This window comes from Phyllobates terribilis, unplaced genomic scaffold (genome assembly GCF_046119375.1).
Source record: "Phyllobates terribilis strain yellow unplaced genomic scaffold, ASM4611937v1 Scaffold_84__1_contigs__length_6523798, whole genome shotgun sequence".
NCBI classification, from domain to species: Eukaryota; Metazoa; Chordata; class Amphibia; order Anura; family Dendrobatidae; genus Phyllobates; species Phyllobates terribilis.
This window is the reverse complement of record NW_027362844.1, coordinates 1,166,400-1,189,301: the sequence shown is the minus strand read 5'-3', so window position 1 is coordinate 1,189,301 and position 22,902 is coordinate 1,166,400. Positions and strand designations below refer to the sequence as shown.

The following is a 22,902-nucleotide window of genomic DNA, read 5'->3' as shown; positions in this document are numbered from 1 at the left end:
GGATCCTGAAAAGTCCATTTGTGGAGATGAGCTCCTGGACTCCCGTTAAGAAGACATGTTGTCAACCTCTAGATCCCTTACATGCCTGCACTTTTCGGCTTGCTGCTGCTGCAATCCACGCGTTTTAGATCTGCATAACTCCACCTCTTTAAACACAGCACCTTCACCCCCTGCTGTTCCCACCCGCCTCAACACCGTTGGAAGGGAGGAGAACCAATTAAGGCGGGGGGTGGGGTGGAACGAGCAGCTGTCTACCCTTAGCAGGAGGGCTCCTGATTACATACCTCTCCTGCTGCTGCTGCTGCTGGCTGTCCAGCAGCAGACTGAAGGTGGCTGCTGCTGTGCACAGGTATATAAAGGCTCAGAGCCTATTATGACACGCGCAGCCAGCGTTCCATTGCCACATTCCATCTACTGCAGGCAGGATACCTGGCTGGCTGAATGTCGCTGAGAAGCTCACAGAGACCGCCATAAGCAACAGTTTAACAGAATGCCACAGACTAATCAACCAAACTTTTTGGGTTGGGTTCTCTTTTATAGTCTGCAGGCATTAAATGAAAGAAGTCAGTGTTCCAGCAGAAGGAGACAACGTTTCAGAAAAGGCATTGTAGCAAACCAAAAAAGAAATTTTAAGCGCAGCAGAGTAACCAGCGCACATACCTGTTAGCTCAGGTGAGTTTAAAAGGCTGCTGTTGATAACAAGGGCATTTGCTAAATAGATGGTGTGTGTGCAACAATATACTGAAAGGTCAATTATATTGTGCAGCTTATCTCACCACCTGTAGTTATTTAGGTGAAAGCTCCAAAATGCTTGCCTAATATGTCTGTTTATCCAAAAGGAAGTAAAAAGGGAGAGCTAGAAAGATAGCATTGCATCACATTACATGGCAATGCAATGCACAGTTGCTGAAGTTGAACCAAAATGAGCTTGTAATCTGGCTTCTGCAACTTTGAACATGAAAAATCCAATGAGGAGAAGAAAAGCAAAGCCAAAGAGTCCATCCCAAAATCCGACAAACAAGCAAAATGAACAAAAAACATTGAATTCAATTCTTTCTGATTTTAGAAACTGCATTAAAGAAGGGGTGCACCGGTCCTGGAGATACTGCAATACCAGGTCAATGCGTGGAGTGGACAGAGCAAGCTCTTTTTCCATCTCCCTGTTCTAAAAATCCATTTAATATATGGTCCCCAGATAGGGGACGTATCAGATATTAAACTGATAAGAACAGATACTACACTTGATCTTAGCCAAAAGGCCGAGAAGCGATAACCAGAATTGGTTTCAAACTACGGAGCCACCCAAGGATCCTGAAAAGTCCATTTGTGGAGATGAGCTCCTGGACTCCCGTTAAGAAGACATGTTGTCAACCTCTAGATCCCTTACATGCCTGCACTTTTCGGCTTGCTGCTGCTGCAATCCACGCGTTTTAGATCTGCATAACTCCACCTCTTTAAACACAGCACCTTCACCCCCTGCTGTTCCCACCCGCCTCAACACCGTTGGAAGGGAGGAGAACCAATTAAGGCGGGGGGTGGGGTGGAACGAGCAGCTGTCTACCCTTAGCAGGAGGGCTCCTGATTACATACCTCTCCTGCTGCTGCTGCTGCTGGCTGTCCAGCAGCAGACTGAAGGTGGCTGCTGCTGTGCACAGGTATATAAAGGCTCAGAGCCTATTATGACACGCGCAGCCAGCGTTCCATTGCCACATTCCATCTACTGCAGGCAGGATACCTGGCTGGCTGAATGTCGCTGAGAAGCTCACAGAGACCGCCATAAGCAACAGTTTAACAGAATGCCACAGACTAATCAACCAAACTTTTTGGGTTGGGTTCTCTTTTATAGTCTGCAGGCATTAAATGAAAGAAGTCAGTGTTCCAGCAGAAGGAGACAACGTTTCAGAAAAGGCATTGTAGCAAACCAAAAAAGAAATTTTAAGCGCAGCAGAGTAACCAGCGCACATACCTGTTAGCTCAGGTGAGTTTAAAAGGCTGCTGTTGATAACAAGGGCATTTGCTAAATAGATGGTGTGTGTGCAACAATATACTGAAAGGTCAATTATATTGTGCAGCTTATCTCACCACCTGTAGTTATTTAGGTGAAAGCTCCAAAATGCTTGCCTAATATGTCTGTTTATCCAAAAGGAAGTAAAAAGGGAGAGCTAGAAAGATAGCATTGCATCACATTACATGGCAATGCAATGCACAGTTGCTGAAGTTGAACCAAAATGAGCTTGTAATCTGGCTTCTGCAACTTTGAACATGAAAAATCCAATGAGGAGAAGAAAAGCAAAGCCAAAGAGTCCATCCCAAAATCCGACAAACAAGCAAAATGAACAAAAAACATTGAATTCAATTCTTTCTGATTTTAGAAACTGCATTAAAGAAGGGGTGCACCGGTCCTGGAGATACTGCAATACCAGGTCAATGCGTGGAGTGGACAGAGCAAGCTCTTTTTCCATCTCCCTGTTCTAAAAATCCATTTAATATATGGTCCCCAGATAGGGGACGTATCAGATATTAAACTGATAAGAACAGATACTACACTTGATCTTAGCCAAAAGGCCGAGAAGCGATAACCAGAATTGGTTTCAAACTACGGAGCCACCCAAGGATCCTGAAAAGTCCATTTGTGGAGATGAGCTCCTGGACTCCCGTTAAGAAGACATGTTGTCAACCTCTAGATCCCTTACATGCCTGCACTTTTCGGCTTGCTGCTGCTGCAATCCACGCGTTTTAGATCTGCATAACTCCACCTCTTTAAACACAGCACCTTCACCCCCTGCTGTTCCCACCCGCCTCAACACCGTTGGAAGGGAGGAGAACCAATTAAGGCGGGGGGTGGGGTGGAACGAGCAGCTGTCTACCCTTAGCAGGAGGGCTCCTGATTACATACCTCTCCTGCTGCTGCTGCTGCTGGCTGTCCAGCAGCAGACTGAAGGTGGCTGCTGCTGTGCACAGGTATATAAAGGCTCAGAGCCTATTATGACACGCGCAGCCAGCGTTCCATTGCCACATTCCATCTACTGCAGGCAGGATACCTGGCTGGCTGAATGTCGCTGAGAAGCTCACAGAGACCGCCATAAGCAACAGTTTAACAGAATGCCACAGACTAATCAACCAAACTTTTTGGGTTGGGTTCTCTTTTATAGTCTGCAGGCATTAAATGAAAGAAGTCAGTGTTCCAGCAGAAGGAGACAACGTTTCAGAAAAGGCATTGTAGCAAACCAAAAAAGAAATTTTAAGCGCAGCAGAGTAACCAGCGCACATACCTGTTAGCTCAGGTGAGTTTAAAAGGCTGCTGTTGATAACAAGGGCATTTGCTAAATAGATGGTGTGTGTGCAACAATATACTGAAAGGTCAATTATATTGTGCAGCTTATCTCACCACCTGTAGTTATTTAGGTGAAAGCTCCAAAATGCTTGCCTAATATGTCTGTTTATCCAAAAGGAAGTAAAAAGGGAGAGCTAGAAAGATAGCATTGCATCACATTACATGGCAATGCAATGCACAGTTGCTGAAGTTGAACCAAAATGAGCTTGTAATCTGGCTTCTGCAACTTTGAACATGAAAAATCCAATGAGGAGAAGAAAAGCAAAGCCAAAGAGTCCATCCCAAAATCCGACAAACAAGCAAAATGAACAAAAAACATTGAATTCAATTCTTTCTGATTTTAGAAACTGCATTAAAGAAGGGGTGCACCGGTCCTGGAGATACTGCAATACCAGGTCAATGCCTGGAGTGGACAGAGCAAGCTCTTTTTCCATCTCCCTGTTCTAAAAATCCATTTAATATATGGTCCCCAGATAGGGGACGTATCAGATATTAAACTGATAAGAACAGATACTACACTTGATCTTAGCCAAAAGGCCGAGAAGCGATAACCAGAATTGGTTTCAAACTACGGAGCCACCCAAGGATCCTGAAAAGTTCATTTGTGGAGATGAGCTCCTGGACTCCCGTTAAGAAGACATGTTGTCAACCTCTAGATCCCTTACATGCCTGCACTTTTCGGCTTGCTGCTGCTGCAATCCACGCGTTTTAGATCTGCATAACTCCACCTCTTTAAACACAGCACCTTCACCCCCTGCTGTTCCCACCCGCCTCAACACCGTTGGAAGGGAGGAGAACCAATTAAGGCGGGGGGTGGGGTGGAACGAGCAGCTGTCTACCCTTAGCAGGAGGGCTCCTGATTACATACCTCTCCTGCTGCTGCTGCTGCTGGCTGTCCAGCAGCAGACTGAAGGTGGCTGCTGCTGTGCACAGGTATATAAAGGCTCAGAGCCTATTATGACACGCGCAGCCAGCGTTCCATTGCCACATTCCATCTACTGCAGGCAGGATACCTGGCTGGCTGAATGTCGCTGAGAAGCTCACAGAGACCGCCATAAGCAACAGTTTAACAGAATGCCACAGACTAATCAACCAAACTTTTTGGGTTGGGTTCTCTTTTATAGTCTGCAGGCATTAAATGAAAGAAGTCAGTGTTCCAGCAGAAGGAGACAACGTTTCAGAAAAGGCATTGTAGCAAACCAAAAAAGAAATTTTAAGCGCAGCAGAGTAACCAGCGCACATACCTGTTAGCTCAGGTGAGTTTAAAAGGCTGCTGTTGATAACAAGGGCATTTGCTAAATAGATGGTGTGTGTGCAACAATATACTGAAAGGTCAATTATATTGTGCAGCTTATCTCACCACCTGTAGTTATTTAGGTGAAAGCTCCAAAATGCTTGCCTAATATGTCTGTTTATCCAAAAGGAAGTAAAAAGGGAGAGCTAGAAAGATAGCATTGCATCACATTACATGGCAATGCAATGCACAGTTGCTGAAGTTGAACCAAAATGAGCTTGTAATCTGGCTTCTGCAACTTTGAACATGAAAAATCCAATGAGGAGAAGAAAAGCAAAGCCAAAGAGTCCATCCCAAAATCCGACAAACAAGCAAAATGAACAAAAAACATTGAATTCAATTCTTTCTGATTTTAGAAACTGCATTAAAGAAGGGGTGCACCGGTCCTGGAGATACTGCAATACCAGGTCAATGCGTGGAGTGGACAGAGCAAGCTCTTTTTCCATCTCCCTGTTCTAAAAATCCATTTAATATATGGTCCCCAGATAGGGGACGTATCAGATATTAAACTGATAAGAACAGATACTACACTTGATCTTAGCCAAAAGGCCGAGAAGCGATAACCAGAATTGGTTTCAAACTACGGAGCCACCCAAGGATCCTGAAAAGTCCATTTGTGGAGATGAGCTCCTGGACTCCCGTTAAGAAGACATGTTGTCAACCTCTAGATCCCTTACATGCCTGCACTTTTCGGCTTGCTGCTGCTGCAATCCACGCGTTTTAGATCTGCATAACTCCACCTCTTTAAACACAGCACCTTCACCCCCTGCTGTTCCCACCCGCCTCAACACCGTTGGAAGGGAGGAGAACCAATTAAGGCGGGGGGTGGGGTGGAACGAGCAGCTGTCTACCCTTAGCAGGAGGGCTCCTGATTACATACCTCTCCTGCTGCTGCTGCTGCTGGCTGTCCAGCAGCAGACTGAAGGTGGCTGCTGCTGTGCACAGGTATATAAAGGCTCAGAGCCTATTATGACACGCGCAGCCAGCGTTCCATTGCCACATTCCATCTACTGCAGGCAGAATACCTGGCTGGCTGAATGTCGCTGAGAAGCTCACAGAGACCGCCATAAGCAACAGTTTAACAGAATGCCACAGACTAATCAACCAAACTTTTTGGGTTGGGTTCTCTTTTATAGTCTGCAGGCATTAAATGAAAGAAGTCAGTGTTCCAGCAGAAGGAGACAACGTTTCAGAAAAGGCATTGTAGCAAACCAAAAAAGAAATTTTAAGCGCAGCAGAGTAACCAGCGCACATACCTGTTAGCTCAGGTGAGTTTAAAAGGCTGCTGTTGATAACAAGGGCATTTGCTAAATAGATGGTGTGTGTGCAACAATATACTGAAAGGTCAATTATATTGTGCAGCTTATCTCACCACCTGTAGTTATTTAGGTGAAAGCTCCAAAATGCTTGCCTAATATGTCTGTTTATCCAAAAGGAAGTAAAAAGGGAGAGCTAGAAAGATAGCATTGCATCACATTACATGGCAATGCAATGCACAGTTGCTGAAGTTGAACCAAAATGAGCTTGTAATCTGGCTTCTGCAACTTTGAACATGAAAAATCCAATGAGGAGAAGAAAAGCAAAGCCAAAGAGTCCATCCCAAAATCCGACAAACAAGCAAAATGAACAAAAAACATTGAATTCAATTCTTTCTGATTTTAGAAACTGCATTAAAGAAGGGGTGCACCGGTCCTGGAGATACTGCAATACCAGGTCAATGCGTGGAGTGGACAGAGCAAGCTCTTTTTCCATCTCCCTGTTCTAAAAATCCATTTAATATATGGTCCCCAGATAGGGGACGTATCAGATATTAAACTGATAAGAACAGATACTACACTTGATCTTAGCCAAAAGGCCGAGAAGCGATAACCAGAATTGGTTTCAAACTACGGAGCCACCCAAGGATCCTGAAAAGTCCATTTGTGGAGATGAGCTCCTGGACTCCCGTTAAGAAGACATGTTGTCAACCTCTAGATCCCTTACATGCCTGCACTTTTCGGCTTGCTGCTGCTGCAATCCACGCGTTTTAGATCTGCATAACTCCACCTCTTTAAACACAGCACCTTCACCCCCTGCTGTTCCCACCCGCCTCAACACCGTTGGAAGGGAGGAGAACCAATTAAGGCGGGGGGTGGGGTGGAACGAGCAGCTGTCTACCCTTAGCAGGAGGGCTCCTGATTACATACCTCTCCTGCTGCTGCTGCTGCTGGCTGTCCAGCAGCAGACTGAAGGTGGCTGCTGCTGTGCACAGGTATATAAAGGCTCAGAGCCTATTATGACACGCGCAGCCAGCGTTCCATTGCCACATTCCATCTACTGCAGGCAGGATACCTGGCTGGCTGAATGTCGCTGAGAAGCTCACAGAGACCGCCATAAGCAACAGTTTAACAGAATGCCACAGACTAATCAACCAAACTTTTTGGGTTGGGTACTCTTTTATAGTCTGCAGGCATTAAATGAAAGAAGTCAGTGTTCCAGCAGAAGGAGACAACGTTTCAGAAAAGGCATTGTAGCAAACCAAAAAAGAAATTTTAAGCGCAGCAGAGTAACCAGCGCACATACCTGTTAGCTCAGGTGAGTTTAAAAGGCTGCTGTTGATAACAAGGGCATTTGCTAAATAGATGGTGTGTGTGCAACAATATACTGAAAGGTCAATTATATTGTGCAGCTTATCTCACCACCTGTAGTTATTTAGGTGAAAGCTCCAAAATGCTTGCCTAATATGTCTGTTTATCCAAAAGGAAGTAAAAAGGGAGAGCTAGAAAGATAGCATTGCATCACATTACATGGCAATGCAATGCACAGTTGCTGAAGTTGAACCAAAATGAGCTTGTAATCTGGCTTCTGCAACTTTGAACATGAAAAATCCAATGAGGAGAAGAAAAGCAAAGCCAAAGAGTCCATCCCAAAATCCGACAAACAAGCAAAATGAACAAAAAACATTGAATTCAATTCTTTCTGATTTTAGAAACTGCATTAAAGAAGGGGTGCACCGGTCCTGGAGATACTGCAATACCAGGTCAATGCGTGGAGTGGACAGAGCAAGCTCTTTTTCTATCTCCCTGTTCTAAAAATCCATTTAATATATGGTCCCCAGATAGGGGACGTATCAGATATTAAACTGATAAGAACAGATACTACACTTGATCTTAGCCAAAAGGCCGAGAAGCGATAACCAGAATTGGTTTCAAACTACGGAGCCACCCAAGGATCCTGAAAAGTCCATTTGTGGAGATGAGCTCCTGGACTCCCGTTAAGAAGACATGTTGTCAACCTCTAGATCCCTTACATGCCTGCACTTTTCGGCTTGCTGCTGCTGCAATCCACGCGTTTTAGATCTGCATAACTCCACCTCTTTAAACACAGCACCTTCACCCCCTGCTGTTCCCACCCGCCTCAACACCGTTGGAAGGGAGGAGAACCAATTAAGGCGGGGGGTGGGGTGGAACGAGCAGCTGTCTACCCTTAGCAGGAGGGCTCCTGATTACATACCTCTCCTGCTGCTGCTGCTGCTGGCTGTCCAGCAGCAGACTGAAGGTGGCTGCTGCTGTGCACAGGTATATAAAGGCTCAGAGCCTATTATGACATGCGCAGCCAGCGTTCCATTGCCACATTCCATCTACTGCAGGCAGGATACCTGGCTGGCTGAATGTCGCTGAGAAGCTCACAGAGACCGCCATAAGCAACAGTTTAACAGAATGCCACAGACTAATCAACCAAACTTTTTGGGTTGGGTTCTCTTTTATAGTCTGCAGGCATTAAATGAAAGAAGTCAGTGTTCCAGCAGAAGGAGACAACGTTTCAGAAAAGGCATTGTAGCAAACCAAAAAAGAAATTTTAAGCGCAGCAGAGTAACCAGCGCACATACCTGTTAGCTCAGGTGAGTTTAAAAGGCTGCTGTTGATAACAAGGGCATTTGCTAAATAGATGGTGTGTGTGCAACAATATACTGAAAGGTCAATTATATTGTGCAGCTTATCTCACCACCTGTAGTTATTTAGGTGAAAGCTCCAAAATGCTTGCCTAATATGTCTGTTTATCCAAAAGGAAGTAAAAAGGGAGAGCTAGAAAGATAGCATTGCATCACATTACATGGCAATGCAATGCACAGTTGCTGAAGTTGAACCAAAATGAGCTTGTAATCTGGCTTCTGCAACTTTGAACATGAAAAATCCAATGAGGAGAAGAAAAGCAAAGCCAAAGAGTCCATCCCAAAATCCGACAAACAAGCAAAATGAACAAAAAACATTGAATTCAATTCTTTCTGATTTTAGAAACTGCATTAAAGAAGGGGTGCACCGGTCCTGGAGATACTGCAATACCAGGTCAATGCGTGGAGTGGACAGAGCAAGCTCTTTTTCCATCTCCCTGTTCTAAAAATCCATTTAATATATGGTCCCCAGATAGGGGACGTATCAGATATTAAACTGATAAGAACAGATACTACACTTGATCTTAGCCAAAAGGCCGAGAAGCGATAACCAGAATTGGTTTCAAACTACGGAGCCACCCAAGGATCCTGAAAAGTCCATTTGTGGAGATGAGCTCCTGGACTCCCGTTAAGAAGACATGTTGTCAACCTCTAGATCCCTTACATGCCTGCACTTTTCGGCTTGCTGCTGCTGCAATCCACGCGTTTTAGATCTGCATAACTCCACCTCTTTAAACACAGCACCTTCACCCCCTGCTGTTCCCACCCGCCTCAACACCGTTGGAAGGGAGGAGAACCAATTAAGGCGGGGGGTGGGGTGGAACGAGCAGCTGTCTACCCTTAGCAGGAGGGCTCCTGATTACATACCTCTCCTGCTGCTGCTGCTGCTGGCTGTCCAGCAGCAGACTGAAGGTGGCTGCTGCTGTGCACAGGTATATAAAGGCTCAGAGCCTATTATGACACGCGCAGCCAGCGTTCCATTGCCACATTCCATCTACTGCAGGCAGGATACCTGGCTGGCTGAATGTCGCTGAGAAGCTCACAGAGACCGCCATAAGCAACAGTTTAACAGAATGCCACAGACTAATCAACCAAACTTTTTGGGTTGGGTTCTCTTTTATAGTCTGCAGGCATTAAATGAAAGAAGTCAGTGTTCCAGCAGAAGGAGACAACGTTTCAGAAAAGGCATTGTAGCAAACCAAAAAAGAAATTTTAAGCGCAGCAGAGTAACCAGCGCACATACCTGTTAGCTCAGGTGAGTTTAAAAGGCTGCTGTTGATAACAAGGGCATTTGCTAAATAGATGGTGTGTGTGCAACAATATACTGAAAGGTCAATTATATTGTGCAGCTTATCTCACCACCTGTAGTTATTTAGGTGAAAGCTCCAAAATGCTTGCCTAATATGTCTGTTTATCCAAAAGGAAGTAAAAAGGGAGAGCTAGAAAGATAGCATTGCATCACATTACATGGCAATGCAATGCACAGTTGCTGAAGTTGAACCAAAATGAGCTTGTAATCTGGCTTCTGCAACTTTGAACATGAAAAATCCAATGAGGAGAAGAAAAGCAAAGCCAAAGAGTCCATCCCAAAATCCGACAAACAAGCAAAATGAACAAAAAACATTGAATTCAATTCTTTCTGATTTTAGAAACTGCATTAAAGAAGGGGTGCACCGGTCCTGGAGATACTGCAATACCAGGTCAATGCGTGGAGTGGACAGAGCAAGCTCTTTTTCCATCTCCCTGTTCTAAAAATCCATTTAATATATAGTCCCCAGAGAGGGGACGTATCAGATATTAAACTGATAAGAACAGATACTACACTTGATCTTAGCCAAAAGGCCGAGAAGCGATAACCAGAATTGGTTTCAAACTACGGAGCCACCCAAGGATCCTGAAAAGTCCATTTGTGGAGATGAGCTCCTGGACTCCCGTTAAGAAGACATGTTGTCAACCTCTAGATCCCTTACATGCCTGCACTTTTCGGCTTGCTGCTGCTGCAATCCACGCGTTTTAGATCTGCATAACTCCACCTCTTTAAACACAGCACCTTCACCCCCTGCTGTTCCCACCCGCCTCAACACCGTTGGAAGGGAGGAGAACCAATTAAGGCGGGGGGTGGGGTGGAACGAGCAGCTGTCTACCCTTAGCAGGAGGGCTCCTGATTACATACCTCTCCTGCTGCTGCTGCTGCTGGCTGTCCAGCAGCAGACTGAAGGTGGCTGCTGCTGTGCACAGGTATATAAAGGCTCAGAGCCTATTATGACACGCGCAGCCAGCGTTCCATTGCCACATTCCATCTACTGCAGGCAGGATACCTGGCTGGCTGAATGTCGCTGAGAAGCTCACAGAGACCGCCATAAGCAACAGTTTAACAGAATGCCACAGACTAATCAACCAAACTTTTTGGGTTGGGTTCTCTTTTATAGTCTGCAGGCATTAAATGAAAGAAGTCAGTGTTCCAGCAGAAGGAGACAACGTTTCAGAAAAGGCATTGTAGCAAACCAAAAAAGAAATTTTAAGCGCAGCAGAGTAACCAGCGCACATACCTGTTAGCTCAGGTGAGTTTAAAAGGCTGCTGTTGATAACAAGGGCATTTGCTAAATAGATGGTGTGTGTGCAACAATATACTGAAAGGTCAATTATATTGTGCAGCTTATCTCACCACCTGTAGTTATTTAGGTGAAAGCTCCAAAATGCTTGCCTAATATGTCTGTTTATCCAAAAGGAAGTAAAAAGGGAGAGCTAGAAAGATAGCATTGCATCACATTACATGGCAATGCAATGCACAGTTGCTGAAGTTGAACCAAAATGAGCTTGTAATCTGGCTTCTGCAACTTTGAACATGAAAAATCCAATGAGGAGAAGAAAAGCAAAGCCAAAGAGTCCATCCCAAAATCCGACAAACAAGCAAAATGAACAAAAAACATTGAATTCAATTCTTTCTGATTTTAGAAACTGCATTAAAGAAGGGGTGCACCGGTCCTGGAGATACTGCAATACCAGGTCAATGCGTGGAGTGGACAGAGCAAGCTCTTTTTCCATCTCCCTGTTCTAAAAATCCATTTAATATATGGTCCCCAGATAGGGGACGTATCAGATATTAAACTGATAAGAACAGATACTACACTTGATCTTAGCCAAAAGGCCGAGAAGCGATAACCAGAATTGGTTTCAAACTACGGAGCCACCCAAGGATCCTGAAAAGTCCATTTGTGGAGATGAGCTCCTGGACTCCCGTTAAGAAGACATGTTGTCAACCTCTAGATCCCTTACATGCCTGCACTTTTCGGCTTGCTGCTGCTGCAATCCACGCGTTTTAGATCTGCATAACTCCACCTCTTTAAACACAGCACCTTCACCCCCTGCTGTTCCCACCCGCCTCAACACCGTTGGAAGGGAGGAGAACCAATTAAGGCGGGGGGTGGGGTGGAACGAGCAGCTGTCTACCCTTAGCAGGAGGGCTCCTGATTACATACCTCTCCTGCTGCTGCTGCTGCTGGCTGTCCAGCAGCAGACTGAAGGTGGCTGCTGCTGTGCACAGGTATATAAAGGCTCAGAGCCTATTATGACACGCGCAGCCAGCGTTCCATTGCCACATTCCATCTACTGCAGGCAGGATACCTGGCTGGCTGAATGTCGCTGAGAAGCTCACAGAGACTGCCATAAGCAACAGTTTAACAGAATGCCACAGACTAATCAACCAAACTTTTTGGGTTGGGTTCTCTTTTATAGTCTGCAGGCATTAAATGAAAGAAGTCAGTGTTCCAGCAGAAGGAGACAACGTTTCAGAAAAGGCATTGTAGCAAACCAAAAAAGAAATTTTAAGCGCAGCAGAGTAACCAGCGCACATACCTGTTAGCTCAGGTGAGTTTAAAAGGCTGCTGTTGATAACAAGGGCATTTGCTAAATAGATGGTGTGTGTGCAACAATATACTGAAAGGTCAATTATATTGTGCAGCTTATCTCACCACCTGTAGTTATTTAGGTGAAAGCTCCAAAATGCTTGCCTAATATGTCTGTTTATCCAAAAGGAAGTAAAAAGGGAGAGCTAGAAAGATAGCATTGCATCACATTACATGGCAATGCAATGCACAGTTGCTGAAGTTGAACCAAAATGAGCTTGTAATCTGGCTTCTGCAACTTTGAACATGAAAAATCCAATGAGGAGAAGAAAAGCAAAGCCAAAGAGTCCATCCCAAAATCCGACAAACAAGCAAAATGAACAAAAAACATTGAATTCAATTCTTTCTGATTTTAGAAACTGCATTAAAGAAGGGGTGCACCGGTCCTGGAGATACTGCAATACCAGGTCAATGCGTGGAGTGGACAGAGCAAGCTCTTTTTCCATCTCCCTGTTCTAAAAATCCATTTAATATATGGTCCCCAGATAGGGGACGTATCAGATATTAAACTGATAAGAACAGATTTTTTTTTTTTTTTTTTTTTTTTTCCAAACACTCAGAAATTAAGTTTTATAATCTTAAATCATATATCACTAAACTCAAGATTTTAGTTCCATCATCGTGTTTAGATATTATATTTATATTTTTTCATTTGAATTAATATATATAAAGTTAAACATAACAATTCCTTTACAGTTTCAACAGTTTCCAAACAAATCACAACTGACATTACTTCACCCGGTTTCCCAAACTAAATATCCCCTTTTTCCCTTTTACTTTCCTCCCAACAAAACCCCTTAACTTCTTTTCTTCCTCCTCATGCTCTAACCGCATCTGTTCCCAATCATACTCTTCCTCATCATCTCTGAAAGTCACCACCTTCTCCAAAACTTTACCCTTTTCCTCTTTTACTTCTTTCTTTTCACCAGATACTTTCCTTGATCCACAATTTTCCTGTACCGTTACCTTTTTCTTCACCTTTAAACTTTCAACTTCTTTTCCCTGCTTATTCTCCTCTATAATTATCGCATCAACTTCCTTCTTCATTTTATCACCAATATCTTCCTTTTGTCCTCCAAAGTTCTTTTCAAAAGTTCCTTTGCTGCTTTCCATGTAACAATACCCAGAACTCCCGTTTACCATAATCCTCCCATTATGCAAATTTTCTTCTCCTGTTGTCCACACCAAAAAACGTCTCTTTCCGTTCCAAATACCAACTTTGTTCCTGTATAATTTCTGAAACTTTACCATCTTACATTTAGATTCCAAAAAAACCATTATCTCCTCTATTTCCACAAACGGATTGTCCATGTAAATTATCACACTCTTCGGTTTCCCCATGAATGATGCACTTACTCCAATTTTCCCAGAATCCTCTTCACTCCAGCCTTTGAAAAAATGAATGCACTTTTCCTCAGAAACTAGAGTCACATCACAAACTTTACCTTGCTTTATTTCTTGCATACAGTAGATATCCTTCTCCAAAACTTCATGTTTCCTCAAAATTTCCAGAATCCATTTTTCTTCCAAAAAAGTTTCTTCCGTCTCCCGTTTCACAAAAAAACGTAAGCATCTCTTCTTTTTCCAAAACTCCATCTCAACGATCCGTTTTCCTTCCGTTTTTCCTTTTAATCCTCCAAATGTTGCCACCACAGCTATGTGTGGCGACAGTTGCTCCCCACAGCTATGTGTGGTGACAAGGTGATCGCCTCTCGTTGCCCAGGGACTAATCCGACTCCCTAATAGCAGCAGGGGGGTTTAGCTCCACCGATGAGTGTAGCGATCCCCCCAGGCCAAGGAGCCGGGTACCCCAAGCACCTCCCAGCCAAGACCAAGGCAGCAACCGCTAGATCACTGCACTTGATCTTAGCCAAAAGGCCGAGAAGCGATAACCAGAATTGGTTTCAAACTACGGAGCCACCCAAGGATCCTGAAAAGTCCATTTGTGGAGATGAGCTCCTGGACTCCCGTTAAGAAGACATGTTGTCAACCTCTAGATCCCTTACATGCCTGCACTTTTCGGCTTGCTGCTGCTGCAATCCACGCGTTTTAGATCTGCATAACTCCACCTCTTTAAACACAGCACCTTCACCCCCTGCTGTTCCCACCCGCCTCAACACCGTTGGAAGGGAGGAGAACCAATTAAGGCGGGGGGTGGGGTGGAACGAGCAGCTGTCTACCCTTAGCAGGAGGGCTCCTGATTACATACCTCTCCTGCTGCTGCTGCTGGCTGTCCAGCAGCAGACTGAAGGTGGCTGCTGCTGTGCACAGGTATATAAAGGCTCAGAGCCTATTATGACACGCGCAGCCAGCGTTCCATTGCCACATTCCATCTACTGCAGGCAGGATACCTGGCTGGCTGAATGTCGCTGAGAAGCTCACAGAGACCGCCATAAGCAACAGTTTAACAGAATGCCACAGACTAATCAACCAAACTTTTTGGGTTGGGTTCTCTTTTATAGTCTGCAGGCATTAAATGAAAGAAGTCAGTGTTCCAGCAGAAGGAGACAACGTTTCAGAAAAGGCATTGTAGCAAACCAAAAAAGAAATTTTAAGCGCAGCAGAGTAACCAGCGCACATACCTGTTAGCTCAGGTGAGTTTAAAAGGCTGCTGTTGATAACAAGGGCATTTGCTAAATAGATGGTGTGTGTGCAACAATATACTGAAAGGTCAATTATATTGTGCAGCTTATCTCACCACCTGTAGTTATTTAGGTGAAAGCTCCAAAATGCTTGCCTAATATGTCTGTTTATCCAAAAGGAAGTAAAAAGGGAGAGCTAGAAAGATAGCATTGCATCACATTACATGGCAATGCAATGCACAGTTGCTGAAGTTGAACCAAAATGAGCTTGTAATCTGGCTTCTGCAACTTTGAACATGAAAAATCCAATGAGGAGAAGAAAAGCAAAGCCAAAGAGTCCATCCCAAAATCCGACAAACAAGCAAAATGAACAAAAAACATTGAATTCAATTCTTTCTGATTTTAGAAACTGCATTAAAGAAGGGGTGCACCGGTCCTGGAGATACTGCAATACCAGGTCAATGCGTGGAGTGGACAGAGCAAGCTCTTTTTCCATCTCCCTGTTCTAAAAATCCATTTAATATATGGTCCCCAGATAGGGGACGTATCAGATATTAAACTGATAAGAACAGATACTACACTTGATCTTAGCCAAAAGGCCGAGAAGCGATAACCAGAATTGGTTTCAAACTACGGAGCCACCCAAGGATCCTGAAAAGTCCATTTGTGGAGATGAGCTCCTGGACTCCCGTTAAGAAGACATGTTGTCAACCTCTAGATCCCTTACATGCCTGCACTTTTCGGCTTGCTGCTGCTGCAATCCACGCGTTTTAGATCTGCATAACTCCACCTCTTTAAACACAGCACCTTCACCCCCTGCTGTTCCCACCCGCCTCAACACCGTTGGAAGGGAGGAGAACCAATTAAGGCGGGGGGTGGGGTGGAACGAGCAGCTGTCTACCCTTAGCAGGAGGGCTCCTGATTACATACCTCTCCTGCTGCTGCTGCTGCTGGCTGTCCAGCAGCAGACTGAAGGTGGCTGCTGCTGTGCACAGGTATATAAAGGCTCAGAGCCTATTATGACACGCGCAGCCAGCGTTCCATTGCCACATTCCATCTACTGCAGGCAGGATACCTGGCTGGCTGAATGTCGCTGAGAAGCTCACAGAGACCGTCATAAGCAACAGTTTAACAGAATGCCACAGACTAATCAACCAAACTTTTTGGGTTGGGTTCTCTTTTATAGTCTGCAGGCATTAAATGAAAGAAGTCAGTGTTCCAGCAGAAGGAGACAACGTTTCAGAAAAGGCATTGTAGCAAACCAAAAAAGAAATTTTAAGCGCAGCAGAGTAACCAGCGCACATACCTGTTAGCTCAGGTGAGTTTAAAAGGCTGCTGTTGATAACAAGGGCATTTGCTAAATAGATGGTGTGTGTGCAACAATATACTGAAAGGTCAATTATATTGTGCAGCTTATCTCACCACCTGTAGTTATTTAGGTGAAAGCTCCAAAATGCTTGCCTAATATGTCTGTTTATCCAAAAGGAAGTAAAAAGGGAGAGCTAGAAAGATAGCATTGCATCACATTACATGGCAATGCAATGCACAGTTGCTGAAGTTGAACCAAAATGAGCTTGTAATCTGGCTTCTGCAACTTTGAACATGAAAAATCCAATGAGGAGAAGAAAAGCAAAGCCAAAGAGTCCATCCCAAAATCCGACAAACAAGCAAAATGAACAAAAAACATTGAATTCAATTCTTTCTGATTTTAGAAACTGCATTAAAGAAGGGGTGCACCGGTCCTGGAGATACTGCAATACCAGGTCAATGCGTGGAGTGGACAGAGCAAGCTCTTTTTCCATCTCCCTGTTCTAAAAATCCATTTAATATATGGTCCCCAGATAGGGGACGTATCAGATATTAAACTGATAAGAACAGATACTACACTTGATCTTAGCCAAAAGGCCGAGAAGCGATAACCAGAATTGGTTTCAAACTACGGAGCCACCCAAGGATCCTGAAAAGTCCATTTGTGGAGATGAGCTCCTGGACTCCCGTTAAGAAGACATGTTGTCAACCTCTAGATCCCTTACATGCCTGCACTTTTCGGCTTGCTGCTGCTGCAATCCACGCGTTTTAGATCTGCATAACTCCACCTCTTTAAACACAGCACCTTCACCCCCTGCTGTTCCCACCCGCCTCAACACCGTTGGAAGGGAGGAGAACCAATTAAGGCGGGGGGTGGGGTGGAACGAGCAGCTGTCTACCCTTAGCAGGAGGGCTCCTGATTACATACCTCTCCTGCTGCTGCTGCTGCTGGCTGTCCAGCAGCAGACTGAAGGTGGCTGCTGCTGTGCACAGGTATATAAAGGCTCAGAGCCTATTATGACACGCGCAGCCAGCGTTCCATTGCCACATTCCATCTACTGCAGGCAGGATACCTGGCTGGCTGAATGTCGCTGAGAAGCTCACAGAGACCGCCATAAGCAACAGTTTAACAGAATGCCACAGACTAATCAACCAAACTTTTTGGGTTGGGTTCTCTTTTATAGTCTGCAGGCATTAAATGAAAGAAGTCAGTGTTCCAGCAGAAGGAGACAACGTTTCAGAAAAGGCATTGTAGCAAACCAAAAAAGAAATTTTAAGCGCAGCAGAGTAACCAGCGCACATACCTGTTAGCTCAGGTGAGTTTAAAAGGCTGCTGTTGATAACAAGGGCATTTGCTAAATAGATGGTGTGTGTGCAACAATATACTGAAAGGTCAATTATATTGTGCAGCTTATCTCACCACCTGTAGTTATTTAGGTGAAAGCTCCAAAATGCTTGCCTAATATGTCTGTTTATCCAAAAGGAAGTAAAAAGGGAGAGCTAGAAAGATAGCATTGCATCACATTACATGGCAATGCAATGCACAGTTGCTGAAGTTGAACCAAAATGAGCTTGTAATCTGGCTTCTGCAACTTTGAACATGAAAAATCCAATGAGGAGAAGAAAAGCAAAGCCAAAGAGTCCATCCCAAAATCCGACAAACAAGCAAAATGAACAAAAAACATTGAATTCAATTCTTTCTGATTTTAGAAACTGCATTAAAGAAGGGGTGCACCGGTCCTGGAGATACTGCAATACCAGGTCAATGCGTGGAGTGGACAGAGCAAGCTCTTTTTCCATCTCCCTGTTCTAAAAATCCATTTAATATATGGTCCCCAGATAGGGGACGTATCAGATATTAAACTGATAAGAACAGATACTACACTTGATCTTAGCCAAAAGGCCGAGAAGCGATAACCAGAATTGGTTTCAAACTACGGAGCCACCCAAGGATCCTGAAAAGTCCATTTGTGGAGATGAGCTCCTGGACTCCCGTTAAGAAGACATGTTGTCAACCTCTAGATCCCTTACATGCCTGCACTTTTCGGCTTGCTGCTGCTGCAATCCACGCGTTTTAGATCTGCATAACTCCACCTCTTTAAACACAGCACCTTCACCCCCTGCTGTTCCCACCCGCCTCAACACCGTTGGAAGGGAGGAGAACCAATTAAGGCGGGGGGTGGGGTGGAACGAGCAGCTGTCTACCCTTAGCAGGAGGGCTCCTGATTACATACCTCTCCTGCTGCTGCTGCTGCTGGCTGTCCAGCAGCAGACTGAAGGTGGCTGCTGCTGTGCACAGGTATATAAAGGCTCAGAGCCTATTATGACACGCGCAGCCAGCGTTCCATTGCCACATTCCATCTACTGCAGGCAGGATACCTGGCTGGCTGAATGTCGCTGAGAAGCTCACAGAGACCGCCATAAGCAACAGTTTAACAGAATGCCACAGACTAATCAACCAAACTTTTTGGGTTGGGTTCTCTTTTATAGTCTGCAGGCACTAAATGAAAGAAGTCAGTGTTCCAGCAGAAGGAGACAACGTTTCAGAAAAGGCATTGTAGCAAACCAAAAAAGAAATTTTAAGCGCAGCAGAGTAACCAGCGCACATACCTGTTAGCTCAGGTGAGTTTAAAAGGCTGCTGTTGATAACAAGGGCATTTGCTAAATAGATGGTGTGTGTGCAACAATATACTGAAAGGTCAATTATATTGTGCAGCTTATCTCACCACCTGTAGTTATTTAGGTGAAAGCTCCAAAATGCTTGCCTAATATGTCTGTTTATCCAAAAGGAAGTAAAAAGGGAGAGCTAGAAAGATAGCATTGCATCACATTACATGGCAATGCAATGCACAGTTGCTGAAGTTGAACCAAAATGAGCTTGTAATCTGGCTTCTGCAACTTTGAACATGAAAAATCCAATGAGGAGAAGAAAAGCAAAGCCAAAGAGTCCATCCCAAAATCCGACAAACAAGCAAAATGAACAAAAAACATTGAATTCAATTCTTTCTGATTTTAGAAACTGCATTAAAGAAGGGGTGCACCGGTCCTGGAGATACTGCAATACCAGGTCAATGCGTGGAGTGGACAGAGCAAGCTCTTTTTCCATCTCCCTGTTCTAAAAATCCATTTAATATATGGTCCCCAGATAGGGGACGTATCAGATATTAAACTGATAAGAACAGATACTACACTTGATCTTAGCCAAAAGGCCGAGAAGCGATAACCAGAATTGGTTTCAAACTACGGAGCCACCCAAGGATCCTGAAAAGTCCATTTGTGGAGATGAGATCCTGGACTCCCGTTAAGAAGACATGTTGTCAACCTCTAGATCCCTTACATGCCTGCACTTTTCGGCTTGCTGCTGCTGCAATCCACGCGTTTTAGATCTGCATAACTCCACCTCTTTAAACACAGCACCTTCACCCCCTGCTGTTCCCACCCGCCTCAACACCGTTGGAAGGGAGGAGAACCAATTAAGGCGGGGGGTGGGGTGGAACGAGCAGCTGTCTACCCTTAGCAGGAGGGCTCCTGATTACATACCTCTCCTGCTGCTGCTGCTGCTGGCTGTCCAGCAGCAGACTGAAGGTGGCTGCTGCTGTGCACAGGTATATAAAGGCTCAGAGCCTATTATGACACGCGCAGCCAGCGTTCCATTGCCACATTCCATCTACTGCAGGCAGGATACTTGGCTGGCTGAATGTCGCTGAGAAGCTCACAGAGACCGCCATAAGCAACAGTTTAACAGAATGCCACAGACTAATCAACCAAACTTTTTGGGTTGGGTTCTGTTTTATAGTCTGCAGGCACTAAATGAAAGAAGTCAGTGTTCCAGCAGAAGGAGACAACGTTTCAGAAAAGGCATTGTAGCAAACCAAAAAAGAAATTTTAAGCGCAGCAGAGTAACCAGCGCACATACCTGTTAGCTCAGGTGAGTTTAAAAGGCTGCTGTTGATAACAAGGGCATTTGCTAAATAGATGGTGTGTGTGCAACAATATACTGAAAGGTCAATTATATTGTGCAGCTTATCTCACCACCTGTAGTTATTTAGGTGAAAGCTCCAAAATGCTTGCCTAATATGTCTGTTTATCCAAAAGGAAGTAAAAAGGGAGAGCTAGAAAGATAGCATTGCATCACATTACATGGCAATGCAATGCACAGTTGCTGAAGTTGAACCAAAATGAGCTTGTAATCTGGCTTCTGCAACTTTGAACATGAAAAATCCAATGAGGAGAAGAAAAGCAAAGCCAAAGAGTCCATCCCAAAATCCGACAAACAAGCAAAATGAACAAAAAACATTGAATTCAATTCTTTCTGATTTTAGAAACTGCATTAAAGAAGGGGTGCACCGGTCCTGGAGATACTGCAATACCAGGTCAATGCGTGGAGTGGACAGAGCAAGCTCTTTTTCCATCTCCCTGTTCTAAAAATCCATTTAATATATGGTCCCCAGATAGGAGACGTATCAGATATTAAACTGATAAGAACAGATACTACACTTGATCTTAGCCAAAAGGCCGAGAAGCGATAACCAGAATTGGTTTCAAACTACGGAGCCACCCAAGGATCCTGAAAAGTCCATTTGTGGAGATGAGCTCCTGGACTCCCGTTAAGAAGACATGTTGTCAACCTCTAGATCCCTTACATGCCTGCACTTTTCGGCTTGCTGCTGCTGCAATCCACGCGTTTTAGATCTGCATAACTCCACCTCTTTAAACACAGCACCTTCACCCCCTGCTGTTCCCACCCGCCTCAACACCGTTGGAAGGGAGGAGAACCAATTAAGGCGGGGGGTGGGGTGGAACGAGCAGCTGTCTACCCTTAGCAGGAGGGCTCCTGATTACATACCTCTCCTGCTGCTGCTGCTGCTGGCTGTCCAGCAGCAGACTGAAGGTGGCTGCTGCTGTGCACAGGTATATAAAGGCTCAGAGCCTATTATGACACGCGCAGCCAGCGTTCCATTGCCACATTCCATCTACTGCAGGCAGTATACCTGGCTGGCTGAATGTCGCTGAGAAGCTCACAGAGACCGCCATAAGCAACAGTTTAACAGAATGCCACAGACTAATCAACCAAACTTTTTGGGTTGGGTTCTCTTTTATAGTCTGCAGGCATTAAATGAAAGAAGTCAGTGTTCCAGCAGAAGGAGACAACGTTTCAGAAAAGGCATTGTAGCAAACCAAAAAAGAAATTTTAAGCGCAGCAGAGTAACCAGCGCACATACCTGTTAGCTCAGGTGAGTTTAAAAGGCTGCTGTTGATAACAAGGGCATTTGCTAAATAGATGGTGTGTGTGCAACAATATACTGAAAGGTCAATTATATTGTGCAGCTTATCTCACCACCTGTAGTTATTTAGGTGAAAGCTCCAAAATGCTTGCCTAATATGTCTGTTTATCCAAAAGGAAGTAAAAAGGGAGAGCTAGAAAGATAGCATTGCATCACATTACATGGCAATGCAATGCACAGTTGCTGAAGTTGAACCAAAATGAGCTTGTAATCTGGCTTCTGCAACTTTGAACATGAAAAATCCAATGAGGAGAAGAAAAGCAAAGCCAAAGAGTCCATCCCAAAATCCGACAAACAAGCAAAATGAACAAAAAACATTGAATTCAATTCTTTCTGATTTTAGAAACTGCATTAAAGAAGGGGTGCACCGGTCCTGGAGATACTGCAATACCAGGTCAATGCGTGGAGTGGACAGAGGAAGCTCTTTTTCCATCTCCCTGTTCTAAAAATCCATTTAATATATGGTCCCCAGATAGGGGACGTATCAGATATTAAACTGATAAGAACAGATACTACACTTGATCTTAGCCAAAAGGCCGAGAAGCGATAACCAGAATTGGTTTCAAACTACGGAGCCACCCAAGGATCCTGAAAAGTCCATTTGTGGAGATGAGCTCCTGGACTCCCGTTAAGAAGACATGTTGTCAACCTCTAGATCCCTTACATGCCTGCACTTTTCGGCTTGCTGCTGCTGCAATCCACGCGTTTTAGATCTGCATAACTCCACCTCTTTAAACACAGCACCTTCACCCCCTGCTGTTCCCACCCGCCTCAACACCGTTGGAAGGGAGGAGAACCAATTAAGGCGGGGGGTGGGGTGGAACGAGCAGCTGTCTACCCTTAGCAGGAGGGCTCCTGATTACATACCTCTCCTGCTGCTGCTGCTGCTGGCTGTCCAGCAGCAGACTGAAGGTGGCTGCTGCTGTGCACAGGTATATAAAGGCTCAGAGCCTATTATGACACGCGCAGCCAGCGTTCCATTGCCACATTCCATCTACTGCAGGCAGGATACCTGGCTGGCTGAATGTCGCTGAGAAGCTCACAGAGACCGCCATAAGCAACAGTTTAACAGAATGCCACAGACTAATCAACCAAACTTTTTGGGTTGGGTTCTCTTTTATAGTCTGCAGGCATTAAATGAAAGAAGTCAGTGTTCCAGCAGAGGGAGACAACGTTTCAGAAAAGGCATTGTAGCAAACCAAAAAATAAATTTTAAGCGCAGCAGAGTAACCAGCGCACATACCTGTTAGCTCAGGTGAGTTT

The 22,902-nt window shown here is 44.7% G+C and overlaps 16 non-coding genes across 16 annotated transcripts; all 16 read right to left on the bottom strand.

Moving 5' to 3' along the window:
* Window positions 1-1,080: 1,080 nt before the first annotated feature.
* Window positions 1,081-1,271, bottom strand: LOC141197384 (U2 spliceosomal RNA). The gene has a single exon (XR_012269641.1). It is a non-coding gene; the product is annotated as a U2 spliceosomal RNA (small nuclear RNA).
* Window positions 1,272-2,386: 1,115 nt separating this feature from the next.
* LOC141197383 (U2 spliceosomal RNA) lies at window positions 2,387-2,577 on the bottom strand. Its single transcript, XR_012269640.1, has one exon. It is a non-coding gene; the product is annotated as a U2 spliceosomal RNA (small nuclear RNA).
* Window positions 2,578-3,692: 1,115 nt separating this feature from the next.
* On the bottom strand, window positions 3,693-3,883 carry LOC141197487 (U2 spliceosomal RNA). The gene has a single exon (XR_012269739.1). It is a non-coding gene; the product is annotated as a U2 spliceosomal RNA (small nuclear RNA).
* A 1,115-nt stretch (window positions 3,884-4,998) lies between these two features.
* Window positions 4,999-5,189, bottom strand: LOC141197382 (U2 spliceosomal RNA). The gene has a single exon (XR_012269638.1). It is a non-coding gene; the product is annotated as a U2 spliceosomal RNA (small nuclear RNA).
* A 1,115-nt stretch (window positions 5,190-6,304) lies between these two features.
* On the bottom strand, window positions 6,305-6,495 carry LOC141197381 (U2 spliceosomal RNA). The gene has a single exon (XR_012269637.1). It is a non-coding gene; the product is annotated as a U2 spliceosomal RNA (small nuclear RNA).
* A 1,115-nt stretch (window positions 6,496-7,610) lies between these two features.
* Window positions 7,611-7,801, bottom strand: LOC141197501 (U2 spliceosomal RNA). The gene has a single exon (XR_012269752.1). It is a non-coding gene; the product is annotated as a U2 spliceosomal RNA (small nuclear RNA).
* Window positions 7,802-8,916: 1,115 nt separating this feature from the next.
* LOC141197380 (U2 spliceosomal RNA) lies at window positions 8,917-9,107 on the bottom strand. Its single transcript, XR_012269636.1, has one exon. It is a non-coding gene; the product is annotated as a U2 spliceosomal RNA (small nuclear RNA).
* Window positions 9,108-10,222: 1,115 nt separating this feature from the next.
* Window positions 10,223-10,413, bottom strand: LOC141197488 (U2 spliceosomal RNA). The gene has a single exon (XR_012269740.1). It is a non-coding gene; the product is annotated as a U2 spliceosomal RNA (small nuclear RNA).
* A 1,115-nt stretch (window positions 10,414-11,528) lies between these two features.
* Window positions 11,529-11,719, bottom strand: LOC141197379 (U2 spliceosomal RNA). The gene has a single exon (XR_012269635.1). It is a non-coding gene; the product is annotated as a U2 spliceosomal RNA (small nuclear RNA).
* A 1,115-nt stretch (window positions 11,720-12,834) lies between these two features.
* LOC141197565 (U2 spliceosomal RNA) lies at window positions 12,835-13,031 on the bottom strand. Its single transcript, XR_012269811.1, has one exon. It is a non-coding gene; the product is annotated as a U2 spliceosomal RNA (small nuclear RNA).
* A 2,435-nt stretch (window positions 13,032-15,466) lies between these two features.
* On the bottom strand, window positions 15,467-15,657 carry LOC141197378 (U2 spliceosomal RNA). Its single transcript, XR_012269634.1, has one exon. It is a non-coding gene; the product is annotated as a U2 spliceosomal RNA (small nuclear RNA).
* Window positions 15,658-16,772: 1,115 nt separating this feature from the next.
* Window positions 16,773-16,963, bottom strand: LOC141197377 (U2 spliceosomal RNA). The gene has a single exon (XR_012269632.1). It is a non-coding gene; the product is annotated as a U2 spliceosomal RNA (small nuclear RNA).
* Window positions 16,964-18,078: 1,115 nt separating this feature from the next.
* Window positions 18,079-18,269, bottom strand: LOC141197375 (U2 spliceosomal RNA). Its single transcript, XR_012269630.1, has one exon. It is a non-coding gene; the product is annotated as a U2 spliceosomal RNA (small nuclear RNA).
* Window positions 18,270-19,384: 1,115 nt separating this feature from the next.
* Window positions 19,385-19,575, bottom strand: LOC141197374 (U2 spliceosomal RNA). Its single transcript, XR_012269629.1, has one exon. It is a non-coding gene; the product is annotated as a U2 spliceosomal RNA (small nuclear RNA).
* Window positions 19,576-20,690: 1,115 nt separating this feature from the next.
* LOC141197500 (U2 spliceosomal RNA) lies at window positions 20,691-20,881 on the bottom strand. Its single transcript, XR_012269751.1, has one exon. It is a non-coding gene; the product is annotated as a U2 spliceosomal RNA (small nuclear RNA).
* A 1,115-nt stretch (window positions 20,882-21,996) lies between these two features.
* LOC141197532 (U2 spliceosomal RNA) lies at window positions 21,997-22,187 on the bottom strand. The gene has a single exon (XR_012269782.1). It is a non-coding gene; the product is annotated as a U2 spliceosomal RNA (small nuclear RNA).
* Between the last annotated feature and the right edge of the window lie 715 nt (window positions 22,188-22,902).